The sequence below is a fragment of the Mustela erminea genome, chromosome 3, assembly GCF_009829155.1.
Source record: "Mustela erminea isolate mMusErm1 chromosome 3, mMusErm1.Pri, whole genome shotgun sequence".
NCBI classification, from domain to species: Eukaryota; Metazoa; Chordata; class Mammalia; order Carnivora; family Mustelidae; genus Mustela; species Mustela erminea.
The window spans coordinates 122410335-122422654 of NC_045616.1; the positions used below are offsets into that span (position 1 = coordinate 122410335).

Genomic DNA, 12320 nt, shown 5'->3' on the forward strand with positions numbered 1-12320 from the left:
TCACTCTGAGGGGCAAGGGACGGGAGTTTTGCCTTTGCAACAGCAGGACAAAGTTCTTTTCTAAAGAAATGTATTCAGATTTTTAAAAGGAGACGATTTAAAGAAAAATGTTAGATAATTGGAATCACAGGCTAAACACAGATATGACAAAAACCAGGAAGGCAGAGCCCAAGGGACTAGCTAAGAAGATGTTGACCCTCTTCCCCATCTGTGAGCTCCTAGGCAGGGTCCCTTCCTCCCTGCCTTGGTCCCCTGTGCCCTATGCCCTGTGCCCTAGAAGTCTCCAGCCCCCGGGGCAGGCCCTCAGGAGACATAGAGGCTCAGTGGCCTGGGCCATGTGTTGCAATTCTTGGGGCGAGCCTTCAGCCTGTCCTCCATCGCTGAGGTCCCCCGAGCCCCTTTATATAAAACAGCCTCCCCAGCCTGGGCTCGACTTCAGAGAGGCTGTTTCTGAGGAGGCAGCCGCCAGGGACTTCTCAATGTGTTTCCAAGTCAAATCCAAAGCTTTTCAGCTTTGCCAGGAAACCAACCCCCCCTTTCCCACCCTGGCTGCCTCCGGGAGGGAGGGCTGCAAGGCCACATCCTCTCAGACACGGCTCCCCTGCCTCTTGAGCCTCCTGGCCCAGACCCCATCGGGGCCCCACCCCATGCCTGGCACGGTGTTTCCATCCGCCCCCACACCCTCCAGCAGAGGCTGGAGTCCGAGGTGGGGAACGAGGGGAGGAGCCTAGGAGGATCTCATTCCCCGGAGGCGGTGATGGCCGAGGTCCTTGCTTTGAGCCCACTGGACAGTGGTAGGGCCCTGTGTCAGCAAGGCTACTCCTCACGAGCCCCTCCGCACAGAAACCCCTTCCCCCACCCCATCACCAACAACAACCAGGATAGGAGCTGTTCTTTCTGAGACTCTGCATCAAACACGATGCTAAGTGCTTGCAGGAATCTTCTCGGTTCCCCTCACAGGGACCGTCGGGGGTGGGAATGTCATCACCCTGTTTTACAGAGGAGAAAGCTGAAGCTGGGAGGTGTTAAGTAACTTGATCGAGGTCACACAGCTCAAAGGGACAGAGCCCAGGATTTGAACCCTCCCAGAGGAACTGCCCCTCCTGCCTCAGTTGCCAACAACATGTTGGCCCCAGGAGGGTTCTGGGAGGCAAGGTGGGGAAGCTGAGGGACCAACATGGCCGCCACGTTCAGTCAGTCACAGGAGAAATCCCCTTCGTGGCCTCTGGACAGCATCTGAGAGGGGGCACGTCACCAATTTTGTGTGCAGCCTGGGGTAGCCCCTTGCCCCCCTCTGGGTCCCCTCCCACCACAGGGGCCTGGGCCAGGCAGCGATGGTCTTTGCACTCTCCCTCCGGGAGCCTGTGGTCCCAGCACGCGTGCAGCTGGGGGAGCACGTCAGGTGGGCAAGGCCTGGGGACCATCGCAGCTTGACTCCCCTCTTGATCCTCAGCAAAGATGCTTCTCCCCGAGGCAGAGCCGGCTCGGCCCAGACATCAAAGGGCCTGCACGGCTGGTGCTTTGATGGGAGTCTTGTAAAGTAATAGGAAACATGAGGATGACACTGCCCCAGCCCAAAGCACAAGACTTGGAGAAATGAAAAGAAGAAACTCTTGGCAGCCCTCCGCACGGGTTTTGGCTGAACTCGGGCCCCTCACAGCTGCCGACAGCCTGTCCTCTCTCCACTAGGCTGCTTGTGGCCCGTGCAGGATTGCGAATCCTGGGCCTGGCGGTGGGCCTGGCGGCCGCCCCCAGAGCAAAGGAACACATTCACTGGGGGCCCCTTCCTCCCAGGCTCCCTTAGGCATTGCTGGGAGCCCCAGTGCCCGGAGCTCACAGGGGCTTCTGAGGAACTCTCCCTTGAGGATCTTCTAGCCCTGCCTCGACCTTGAGACTGTGTGGCTCCTAACCGCATAGCCTGCTCTTTCCACCCCTTCCCTCAGAAACAATTGACCTGAGTTTAGAAACCTGTCACCCCCTGTTCAAAACTGGCCGGGGGCAGCTTGGTGCTGCCGTCGGAGTGCCGAGGGCTGGTTTCTCCGACCCAGCACAACCACCTCTGGGAATGTAGGCGGCTTGTACCGGCCCACATGCTCAAAGGTGGACGTAGGAGGATCTGTTCATCCCAGGATTGTTTGTGGAACCAAAGGCCTGGAAAAATTGTCAGTGTTAATTAGGAGGGACTGGGTAATGAAGAGCAGTGTCCACACGGCACAGCAGCGCTGGGCAGGAACGACCTGCAACGCGTATTTTGCAACAAAATGGTGTGTCCCATAGGCTTCCATTGTGTCAAAAGGAGGGGTGGATCCCTTAAATAAATGTAGCAGAGACTATCTCTGGGAGGATCTAGAAGACTTAACAATAAGGGTCACTTCTAGGGAGGGAACTTAGGGGAGCATTGAGTTGTATCAGTTGCTTTTTTTTTTTTAAAAAGGTATATGCAATAGGAATTTTTTTAAGATAAAAAAAAAAAAAATGGGAAAGCCTTAACAAAAAGTTTTCCTACTTTCTAGAGGATAAAGTCCAGAGGCTTCAGTCTGACTTTATGGCCCCAGGAGTCCCTGTGACTGCTAGTCCAGCTTCCTCTTCTGTCCTTTGCCCCCTTCCTGCACCCCACCCCATACCTGTGCCATCGGGCTGTTGCCTGACTCCATCTCTGGCCTTTGATAAACACACACACACACACACACCAGACTCCCCTCCTCTTCTGATTCCCATGGTCGGATGTCCAGTGCCTCTGAGTACACTTAACCCCCGCTTTCTTCCAGGGCCACCGCAAAGCCCCCTTTCTTGCCAACATGTAGAACCCATTTTCCTTGAGGCTGGGATCAAACCAGCCCAAGTCTGCCTCTGAGAGGCTTCTCCCCGACTAAACCTACCCCTCCCCAGCTTCAGGAGTTGGGATTATAGGTGTCCAGGCGGGTGTAAACGTTCTAGCCAAGGGATGAGGAGCCAGAAACTCGGCCCTACAGCCTCTTCCCTGGGGAACCCCAAGAGTGCTAAATCGGGCCCAGAGGTAGAGCTGAGGGCCAGCTGGCTCATGAGGGAGGTGGAGGTTGGTCTTCCCACTCCAGATCTGGAGCCTTACCTACCCTCCACCCCAGCGGCCTGGCGTCCACTCTGACAGCTCCAATAGGCTTTGAGAAAGGTGTGGGAGGGTATCTGTACCCAAATCTGACCTTCCCAAGAGCACAAAAAAAAACCCCTAGATTTTAAACCTTTTCTTCTAAAGAGGAACTGGAGGCCCAATGACTTGTCCTGCGTCACATAGAAACAATGGGAAAGACCGGACTAGAACTCGGGACTTTGACCCCTCCCCAGAGGCTGTTTTGCACAGTGTTTAGGAAACAGGGATCGGGCATCACCTGATTTGCTGTGTGGTCTTGGACAAATCGACATCACTTTTCTAAGTTCGTCTGCTCATCGCTCATAAGAGGGAGCTGAGCTCTGTAGCTGCCCCTTCTAATCATGATGCTGAGCTCTTCTATTCTAACAGGATAATGCAATTTTTAAAAGTAGGACTTCAGCAACCTGGAGTTTTATGATTATTAATATTTTTAGAGTCTAACACTCCAAACTTCTACCCAGCCATCCTTTCACGTGCACCTCTGTCCCTCGACCCATCCACCCACCTACTGACCCATTCAGGAACACCTTCCACACACTCCCCCTTCTACTCACCTACCCATCTGCCCCATTGCACACAAGCGCGCGCACACACACACACGCACCACCTGCCCACTCACTCATTTTTTTTAAAAACATTTTTATTTATTTATCAGAGAGAGAGAGGGAGAGAGCACAGGCAGACAGAATGGCAGGCAGAGGCAGAGGGAGAAGCAGGCTCCCTGCTGAGCAAGGAGCCCGATGTGGGACTCGATCCCAGGTTGCTGGGATCATGATCTGAGCCGAAGGCAGCTGCTTAACCAACTGAGCCACCCCGGCGTCCCCACCACTCACTCATTTGTTCCACAAATAGCTCTTACTATACGCCGGGCCTGTGGACCCTGATGAATGGGAATGACTCATCTCCCGCCCTTTCGGAGCTCGCAGCTAGAAGGGGCCCAGTAGCCATCACATAATCCCACAAATGAGAACATAATTACAAACAACGCTAGGCAAGGCCCCAGGTCTAGAAGGGCCGTTCTGAAGGAGTTCCATCAAACCTCCAGTGTGCGGTAGGAGCTGGAGGGGAAATACTGAGCAGCTTCCCCAAAGAGGGGTTACCAGAGCTGGGAATGGCAGGAGGAGGTGGCGGTGAACCAGAAAGCAGGGTGGAAAGGGAAGGCTTGGGTGTTCGGAGGTTCCTGACGTAATCGCTCCCCGTTCCTGCCACAGCGCGCTGGATTCTAACGCCTATGATTTGGGAATTCGACTGAGCGCCTGAGACAGGGCTGGTCTCAGCTGCCCTGCCTACCCTAGACAGAGACGAGTGGCACAAGTGGAGCTCCCCTTCTCCCTGCTCCGTCTGCCAGCCTCTGGCACTCACCTCCGCCAGCCTGGTGTCTTGGGCTGCAGTTGCCCCATGTGTCAGGGAGCTTGATGTCCACGGGTCCCGAGGACCTTTGGGGTCTGGTTCCTGCTCCTGTCCTGCCAGTGTCCCTCTCCAGGGATGGCACAGTCACTAGGGGCCTCTTGGCTCCTCCTTCCACAGCACCTGGTTGATGAGAACTTTGCCCAGCTCAAGGTTTCCTGGGGCTTCTCTGGGGCCAATCCTGTACAGTTCTTAAGAGCACTCCAGACCAGAGCACCAGGGCCAAGTTCATGCATCAGACCCTCCTTCAGGAAGGGACCAGAGGGATTTCAAGAGCTTGTCTGGTTCCCCTCAGAATGGTCTGTTCCCTTGTTGGTGCCGGGGCTCACAGGTATCTTGGCTTTAAGCTGTACCCACAGGATGCTTGCCTCTCTCCTCCCATCCTTTTAAAAGTCTGCTTGGACCCCAGCTTGCCAAAGCCTTCACATGTTGGCTGACACAATCCCTTCTTCATCCAAGGCTGTATGGCCTCATGACAGAGCTTGGGTTTTGGAGGAAAAGGCCTGGGTTTGAGTTCTGACTAGCTGTGCGTCTTGGTTTCCTTCCCTGTAAACGGGGGAAAGATAAGAGTACCTATCTTCTTGGGTCATCAGGAGGAGTAAAAAAGAGAAAGCATACAAAATGCCTGGAGCCCACGGCATCAACGGTAACCCAGTGGCGCGACAGTTCCTGTTCACGCTGCTCTGTAGGAGGTCCACGTCTGAGCCCCGTATCAGGGGTATGGACAACCATTAGCTCTCGTGGTTGGGCCCGAGCTTGTCTCCCCAAGCAAAGCCCTGACCTTGGCTTAGGAGATTTGGCTGTTAGGCCTGGCTCTGCCACCCACTCCTGGGGTGACCTTGAGCAAGGCTATCCTCGCGGCCTCATAGGTCCCTCGATGATGGGAGCCTAGACTACTCTCCCCGCCGAGGCCCAGTGTTAACCTCAGTGCCAGGCACACGGAAGTAAGGCCTCAAGGCTGGCTTGAGAGGGCAAAGGAGGAGAAAGAGGGGAGATGAAGGGGGGGTGGGTCAAGGAAGGGACGGTGCCACCCCTTCCCTTCAGAAGCTCTGGTCCGGGGAAAGTGCTTGTTCTCCCTGAGAAACCAACACAGTGGTTAGCAGCTTGGATTTACTGTGTCTCTGGCTGCCTGAGTCTGGACAAGCCTGGTCTGTTCAGCTGTGTACCAAGGGCTGGGTGAGGAGGCTTAGAGGGACTCAGGCGGCTAGCGCTCCCTCCTTGGCCCCCAGCAGCCTGGGCAGGAATGCAGCGGTGGGGAGCCAGAGGGGGTCAGGGTGTGTACCTGTGGGAGTGTGAGTGCAGGAGAGGGGCCCCCTGTGTGCCCAGGGTGGGGCTCTTCTTCTTACCACCTCTGTGACCTTAGGCAAGTGACCTCACCTCGTCTAGGCCATGAGGGGGCCTGTTCCTGGGGGCATTAAATGGTGTATGGAAAAAGCCCAGGACCTATGAAATGCTCAATAAATATGCTCTTACAATAATTGTTATTGTGTGGATGCTTGGGTGGCTCAGTGGATTAAGCTTCTGCCTTTGGCTCAGGTCATGATCTCAGGGTCCTGGGATCAAGTCCCGCATTGGGCTCTCTGCTCAGCAAGGAGCCTGCTTCCCTCTCTCTCTCTCTCTGCCTGCCCTACTTGTGATCTCTCTCTGCCAAATAAATAAATAAAATCTTTAAAAAAAAATTGTTATCGTGTTGTTAGTACTGCGTATCTGAGTGTGACCAAGTGTGTGTGAGGCCAAGTGCAAGATTCAGTTTGGGGAGAGAGGGGGTGTGTGAAAGGGAAGAGAATGCTGAAACGTTGTCGGGACTAGCTGATGGTCGGGTTTGCGTGTGAAATTGAACAAGTGCGTACACGTGAATACCACAAAGGGTGCTGGTCCCGAGCAGTTCACAGGATTCTCGGGTGCCAGGAACCGTTGAGAGGCCACCTCCAAATCCATTCCTCTCCATCAACGCTTCCCGCAGAGGTCACAACTCGGGCTGTGTGGTCACGCATCCTTCTCCCCAGGGATCCCAGGAGGGAGGCCTCTGAGGCCCCAGGGCTAACTGTAACCCCTAACCCCAGCCGGGTCTTCTGGCGGCTGCCCAGTGGCAAGCAGGCCTGTCCCTGCACAGAACTGTACCTGCCGCAGTCCCCACGCCAGTTGTGAAAGTCTGTGCCACCAGGTGGGATTATAGAAGATGCGCTATCGTTCATGGTCTCTATGTCCCTGTGAACCGGAGAGAACCAGGGTGCTGGCTCCCCCAGTTTGCAGACGGGCAAAGTGAGGACCAGACAGGATTTATCCATGTTCTCCTCCGTTCCCAGCCAGGACTCCCCCACTCTTTGGGGTCTGCCAGAGAACATCAGGGAAAGATATGTCCCTGGGCCCGTGGTACCAGCCAGGTATCCCTGTGGGGACCAAACACCTCCTCCAAAGGTGGGGCCGGGGCAGGGTGGCCACGGAAGGCAGCCTCCAGGGTGAAGTGCACGAGCGGCGCTGGGGAGGGGGAGGGCTCACGTGTGCGAGTTCAATTGTTCAGCTCTCACTGGGTCAGCTGGGACACATGTCTCTCAAAGCCCCCACACAACATACTCTTCAACCCACTGATTTTACTTCTTGGAAGGTATCCTAAGGAAATCATCTATATGTGTATGAAGGTAGAGAGGTAGAGATTCGGTGCTGAGTTGTCCATTTTAGGGGAATTCTGAAAATTACCTAAAAGGCAAACAGCCACAGGGCAGCTGTGTAATGAAGAGTTGCCAGCAAGGTTGATGGGGACCTACGTTTCTGAACGCGGGCAGATGTTCACAGCGTGCTGCCGTGTGGAGGAAGGCAGGTTACAAAGCCAGACGTGCATGGTGAGCCCACTTATTTGAACAAGAAGCATACATAAATATTTATTTCCACAGATTCAGAATACCAGTAAAGACGAATTTACACCATGTTAGCAGTCAACCCATCATATACAGCGAATCTTGGGGTAATGTTTAGTTCTCTCTTTTTTAGTTGTTCCTTGTATGTTGTTTTTCTTGTTTTCTTTTCTTTTTTTTTTTTTTTAAAGATTTTATTTATTTATTTGACAGAGAGAGAGATTACAAGTAGGCAGAGAGGCAGGCAGAGAGAGAGAGGAGGAAGCAGGCTCCCCGCCGAGCAGAGAGCCCGACGCGGGACTCGATCCCAGGACCCTGAGATCATGACCTGAGCCGAAGGCAGCGGCTTAACCCACTGAGCCACCCAGGCGCCCTCTTGTTTTCTTTTAATTATTATGTATTTAATATGAAAAGCATTAGAAGACCTGAGATGAGGCTGTGCTCTTTGTTGCAATCATGGTTCCTTTTTTTATTTTATTTTTTTTAAGATCTTATTTATTTGACAGGAAGAGATCACAAGCAGGCCGAGAGGCAGGCAGAGAGAGGGGGGAGAAGTAGGCTACCCGCTGAGCAGAGAGCCTGATTCGGGGCTTCGATCCCAGGACCCTGAGATCATGACCTGAGCTGAAGGCAGAGGCTTAACTCACAGAGCCATGCCCCGCAATCATGGTCCTTAAGAGGATTCTATGGGGCAATAAGCCTTGGGTAGATCTTAGCACCTGCAGGTGGAGAACCGCCTTCTCGCCCAGAATCTGTCTTCAGATCTACTCCCTGAACCACAGATCCGGGGACCTCTCTTGGATCTTCCCACAGAAGGTCTGGGCCCTGATCCCATCTCTGTCTGTGGCTCTGGCCAGAATAACACAAGAGCCTTAGGCAGGTGAGATACTTTCCTCTCTGGAGCTTAAAGCTATTTTCTGGGCAGCTATGTGCCTCATCCAGTAGGACAGGGTGGGTGAGGACCGCCATCCCCAACTCTGAACTGAGTCAAGGCCCAGGGACACACTGGCCAAAGGTCAAACAATGGAACCAAAGCCACCTGAGCCCAGCTGTGGAGGAAAAGAAGGTAGAGGCTCAACATCTGGGCTGCTGCCCCTGGCCCACTGCTGGTCTTCCCTGCCCCCCTCCCAGCTCCCCAAAGGCCAAGAACATCTGGCTGCTGGCCTTCTTCCAGGAGGGGTGAGTGGCGGTGGAGGGGCCTCCTTCCGCCAGGGCTTGCTGCTGTGGTGCAAGGCACATCAATCAAGGCTGCAGGGCTGGCTGGTGCTAGGAGGGGAGCTGATTCCCTCCCCACCCCCTCCCCAGACATTCCTGCATAATGGAATCTCCTTTCCTGTCTATTTATTACCAACCCACAGAGCTCCGCCAAGCTCAGTCTACAGATTGAAACCCCACCAGCCCTGACTTTTCTTGGGGAAAGGGGTACCCCACGGGGGACCTGAGAAGAGCACCAGAGCCTAACCCTCACCGGTATGTCCCACCCTGCTCTTCCATCCTGCCCATGGGTTTGCACAAGGGGCCAGATCTGAGTTAAGCACATCATGTAGTGGTTTTGTGTTTCCAGAGCTGGGAAATGAGCACTTTCTCATTATCCTCATCTTAACAAATGAAAAAACTCAGGCTCAGAGAAGTCAACTCACTTGCACGGAGTCACACAGCAAGTCAGAGTGCATCTGATCTCCAAATGCAAGCTCTTTCCTGGCTCTATATAGTATCTTCCTGCTGAAAATACTTATTCTTTCTCCATTAAATGACCTTGGCACTGTTGGTGAAAATCAGTTGACTAGGGGCGCCTGGGTGGCTCAGTGGGTTAAGCCGCTGCCTTCGGCTCAGGTCATGATCTCAGGGTCCTGGGATCGAGTCCCGCATCGGGCTCTCTGCTTAGCAGGGAGCCTGCTTCCTTCTCTCTCTCTCTGCCTGCCTCTCAGTGTACTTGTAATTTCTCTCTGTCAAATAAATAAATAAAATCTTTAAAAAAAAAAAATCAGTTGACTACAGAGACATGGGTTTAATTCTGGAGTCTCTGTTCCTTTCCACTGATCTAAATGTTTAGCCTTGTGCTGGTGCCACACTATCTTGCTCACTGTTGCTCTACAGTGAGTTCTGAAACTGGGAAATGTGAGTCCTCCTACTCTAGTCTTCTTTTTCAGGGTTGTTTGGTTTCTTCTGGATCCCTTGAAATTCCATATAAGCTTTGGAATCAGCTTGTCAATTTGTACAAAGAAGTCATTTGGGGTTTTGATAGAGATTGCGTTGAATCTGTAGATCAGTTTAGGGAGTTCCATCATCTTAAGAATATTACTGGAGTTGGGGCGCCTGGGTGGCTCGTTGTTTAAGCATCTGCCTTTGGCTCATGTCATGATCCCAAGGATCCTGGGATCAAGCCCTGTGCCAGGCTCCCTGCTCAGCGGGAAGCCTGTTTCTCCCTCTGCCTGCCGCTCCCCCTGCTTGTGCTTTCTCTCTTGCTGTATCTCTCTCTCTGTCAAATAAATAAATAAAATCTTTAAAAATAATAATAGTAATACTATTACTGGAGTCTTCCAATTCATGAATATATGATATCTTTCCATTTATTTAGATCTCCCCCAGTCTATTTCAATAATGTGTTGTAGTTTTCAGACAGAAGTTTTGCACTTCTTTTGATAAATTTATTTGTGTGTATTTTGTTCTTTTTGGTGCTGTTGTGAAATAATTGCTTTCTTAAATTCCTTTTTGGAGTGCTCATTGAAAATGTATAGAAACACAACTGATTTTTTAATATGGCTCTTATGTCCTGCGACCTTGATGAACTCATTTATTAGGTCTAATAGTTTTTTAGTAGGTTCCTTAGGGTTTCCTGTGTATGAGGTCATATCACCTGGAAATAAAGATTAGTTTTACTTCTCCCTTTCCAATCTGGATGCCTTTTTTGGTTCTTTTGCCTTGCAATTCTGACTAGAATCTCCATAACAATGTTGAGAGAAGAAGTAAGAGCAGACCCTTCTCTTCTTCCTGGGCTACATCTTACCCCTTCCTTTCTCATGCTTCCTTTTCCTCATCTCCCATCCTAAACAGTGGGTGAGGGTAGGGGCTATCAGGAGAGAAATATATACAAGGAAAATGGCAAGAATAATATGAGAAAGAAGGAAATCAATGTGTTGGATATCTGAAAGCTCAAGAAATAGACCTTGAGCCCCATGATAGAACTGAGAAAACTGAGACCCCCCCCAAAAAAAGATGTAACGATTAACATTTATAGAGCACCCACGAGGTACCAGAGACCCAGGATAAATAGATGAAACAGACACTGAAGGGTTAAAGATGGAACTCAAACTGAGATCGAGACCTTGGGATCATGACCTGAGCAGAAGGCAGACGCTTAATGACTGAGCTGCCCAGGCACCCCTAAAACTCTTTTTTTCTAGAAGAAAATGACTTGGGGTGCCTGGGTAGCACAGTTGGCTGAGCTCCTGACTCTTGGTTGCAGCTCTGGTAGGGATCTCCGGGTCATGAGATCGAGCCCTGCGTCGGGCTTTGCTTGAGATTCTCTCCGTCACCCTCTGCCCCTCCCACGCATGCTGTCTCTTATTTAAAATAATAAATAAATAAATCTTAAAAAAAAAAAAAGAAGAAGAGAGCAAGAGAGAGAAGAAAGAAAGAAAGCTACACTCCCAAGGTCACACAACAGAGAGGGAAGGAGCTGGGGTTTGGAGCCGGGTACCTCCCAGCAAAGGCTCTTCACTGCCCAACCCCTGCCCCCCCCCACCCCCCGCCCCGCTCAGGGACGCCCGGTTCTGCGTCACTACCTGATCACCCTTAGCCCTCACATGGCCCTCTCTGGGCTTCTTCTTGCTCCTTTAGAAGGAGATGGAGGCTCACAGAGGGCAGATGACCACCCTGGTCAATCAGCCAGGAAGTGAAGGACGGTACCACCTCTGCTCAGACTGCGCTCCTCAAACAGCCGCCTTCTCACTGCCCTTACCTCAGCTGTCCACCCCCAGGGAAAACGCTGACCTTCTGAATGCTCTGTGTCTCAGGCACCTTCTTCCTCCAGGTTTTGGCATTGTCCTGTGTAAGGAGGGGCAAGGCTCTTTTGGGTTTGACGTTGAAGGGTCTGGACGCCTTGTAACGCAGGGTGGAGCCCAGCCAGGGACGCCTATCTCCAGGGAGCTCCTAATCTAGGGCTAGTCCCACCCATGGGGATCCCCCAAGGCCATCCTGTGGGAGACATCCCGCCATGACCAATTGCCCTCAGAGTATCTCTGTCAGCAGCCTCAGGCTGGACAAGGCCTGAGCTGCCCAGTAGAAAGTACATTCCTTGGGAAACCAGAGTGCCTTCTGAGACACCAGGCCCCTAAAGGGTTCTGGCCCAGCCAAGACTGTGGTCAGTGCTGGCCACAGCCTGGCCTGCACAGCCCTTCCTGTGGGGGCCTGAGTGCCAGGGAGGCGGCCCTGTGAACAATGGACAGCTCTGTTCTGGGCCTGGGAGGCGGTGGTTAGTTCAGTCACACCTCACACCAGCTGGGGATCCAACGCTCCCCTGCTCACCTCTACTAACTGGAGCCTTCAGGCCTCAGAGGAAACACAGACACCCCACACTTAGCTCCCTCCCAGCTCCCAGACAGGCCACGACTCCGAGGTCAGGAGTTAGGACCAGAATGACTTTGGGAATCCTAGAGAGGGCAACTCAGCCGAACCAGCCACGAACCCCTAAAACCCCACCCAACCGATGTCTTTGCTCAGATCCTCTGACCAGGCCTCAGTCCTCATTTGGTGAATGAGAAGGGCTCCAAGAGGCTAAGCAGTCTGCCTCGGGTCACCCCGCTAGGAAGCAGTGGAAATGGAACTCAAACCCAGATCCACGAGCCTCCAGAGCCTACGGTCTTCAACACTGCCCCAAACTGCCCTTTAAAAATCCCCAAGTGACAATGAGTCTCAGGGTTCAGGGTGACCTG

General features: G+C 52.6%; 1 long non-coding RNA gene across 1 annotated transcript in view; it reads left to right on the top strand.

Moving 5' to 3' along the window:
- The window catches only part of LOC116586846, a 34450-nt gene that overhangs the window by 6970 nt on the left and 15160 nt on the right, over positions 1 to 12320 (top strand). The window contains exon 2 of the long non-coding RNA XR_004284171.1: positions 7426 to 7496. This is a non-coding gene — a long non-coding RNA (uncharacterized LOC116586846). The remainder of the gene's footprint in view (positions 1 to 7425; positions 7497 to 12320) is intronic.